The 2,500-nt window shown below is 43.7% G+C and overlaps 1 protein-coding gene across 3 annotated transcripts in view; it reads left to right on the forward strand.

The window, feature by feature from the left end:
- LOC143300970 (trans-1,2-dihydrobenzene-1,2-diol dehydrogenase-like) overlaps window positions 1-2,500 on the forward strand; it is a 48,111-nt gene that overhangs the window by 4,985 nt on the left and 40,626 nt on the right. The window lies entirely within an intron of this gene.

Here is a 2,500-nt window from a genome sequence, read left to right on the forward strand (position 1 = left end):
GTATTTTTTGTTGTTTTGTCTGCTTGTTTAACCTGATTTCTTTGCCCTCAGGGCCGGCTGAAAAAAAGGGCGTGTCCTTGCTTTTTCCACTTCCCTCATTAAAGAACATTCATTCATTCATTCATTCACTCATCCTCTCTCTGTGTCTCTGTCTCTCTCTGTCTCTCTCTCTCTCCCCCCCCTCCCGAACTTTGTGTCAGTATCTCTGTCTGAAACACTCTCTCTCTCTCTCTCTCTCTCTCTCTCTCTCTCTCTCTCTATATATATATATATATATATATCTTCTCACCCACGCTCTCCCTCTGTCTGTCTGTCCGTCCAGTGTCTGTCTGTCTCTGTCTCTCTCTCTTTCTCTCCCCGAACTTTGTGTCAGTATCTCTGTCTGAAACTCAGTGTATAATTATATATCTCCTACTCAACCCCCTGTGTATGTGTCTTTTTGTCTCTGTCTGTCTGTCTGTCTGTCTCTGTCTCTCTATCTCGTGTGATGTCTTTCAGTTTGTCTCACTGTCCAATTTAATAAATTTTGCCCCGTTCTTTTTCTCACTCTCTTTCACCTCTGCCTGTCCCTGTCTGTCTGTCTGTCTGTCTGTCTCTCTCTCTCTCTCTCTCTCTCTCTCTCTCTCTCTCTCTCTCTCGTGTGATGTCTTTCATTTAATCTCATTGTCCCTCACAACAGACTTAGTATTCTTTCTCTCCCTCACTTGTTCGCCAGTTATTACCTGTAACATCTGCATCAGCAAATTAATCACTTCTGTATCGTGTACAATGATAAAGTTGTGTTTCTCTGTTCTCTTTATGTCCGCTGTTTGTTTCTCACTTCGGTCATGTCTCTGTATGTGCATAAGTGTGTGTGTGTGTGTGTGTGTGTGTGTGTGTGTGTGTGTTGGGTGGAGAGTTCAGTTTCAGTAGCTCAAGGAGGCGTCACTGCGTTCGGACAAATCCATATACGCTACACCACATCTGCCAAGCAGATGCCTGACCAGCAGCGTAACCCAACGCGCTTAGTCAGGCCTTGAGGGAAAAAAAAGAAAAAGAAAAAAAAAGAATCAATGATAGATAAGCTTACACAAATAAATAAATAAATAATAAATAATAACTATAATGTAAAAAAAAAAAAAAAAAAAAAAGCAAATAGATGTAAAACATTAAGACACACATTCACATATACACCCACACATGCATAACAGATATGCACCGAACACGCAGTTTCACAGATATGAAAGCACAGTCAAATACATATAAACGTACATGAGCTCCAACACACACACACACATTACCCTGCACCTCCTCTACCCCCCTCCTCCACACACTCATTTCTAGTCTACGTATCACAGCTTCCACGGCACACACACACACACACACACACACACACACACACACACACACACACACACACACACACACACACACACACACATACACACACACACACACACACACACACACACAGATGAACACTAACTTGTACAAGCGCACACACATATGCCCATATCTCCACACACATATGTACAAAGATATATATATATATATATATATATATACGTTCCAATATCCTGTTGCTCCCACAGTGTAGGCATGCATACACTCACATACCTCATCCTCTACCCCACCTCCCTCCGCAACCCCACCTCCCCTACACACACACACACACACACACACACACACACACACACACACACACGTGCACAGAACTCTACTGACACTTGTGTACACTTACACTCTCGCGCATGCACAAACGCACTCAAAAATACAGACCCACACATGCACACAAACACACACATACACACACGCACAGAGGCTGCCACTGATTGGCCGCAAGAGGGATGGGAAAAGATCTCTGATGCCAAGAACGTGGCGTATAGTGTGTTGCTCAGTCTATTGTATTTGGAAAAGCCCACAGAGACTCTGTTCCGTTTTGAAGAAATTTGCGCAATGTTGGTTTGGAAATGATGCCGATATTTGTTTGATTAGCAAAGCATCGTGCTCTGCCTTTCATGTTAGACTTACGGCCACTCCCTCTCTCTGCTTTTATTTCTTTGAGGCGATCGATGGTGTGATGGCCTTGTACCTGTTCTTTTTGATATTCTTTGACTTTTCTGAAGATTTCCGATTTTCCTAGATGTAGGCCGCTCGTTGGTGTTGCGTTACCAGCAAGTCTGTCAGCTCGCTCATTTCCCTTAACACCTGCATGTCCCGGGCAGTATGACCATGTGAGTTTTTTAATCTGAAAGTTGCGCATTGCCTTATGCCACTCTGGGCTTCCCATTCCGTTTTCAATTTTCTGTATGAGGTTCATTGAGTCGGTTAGAATCATGGCATGTTGTTTTCCGGGCGTATGGATGGACGATAGCCACTGGAGGGCATGTGTCACAGCTTCAACTTCCATCGTTAGGCTGGAGGTTGTGACTTTGTAGGCAGCATTCTCTTCCCTAACTGTTTTTTCCATTTTGTTTCGCAGTGAATCCCCAACCGGATTGGTCTTTGGTGACTGAGCCAT

The sequence above is a fragment of the Babylonia areolata genome, chromosome 27, assembly GCF_041734735.1.
Source record: "Babylonia areolata isolate BAREFJ2019XMU chromosome 27, ASM4173473v1, whole genome shotgun sequence".
Lineage (NCBI taxonomy): Eukaryota > Metazoa > Mollusca > Gastropoda > Neogastropoda > Buccinidae > Babylonia > Babylonia areolata.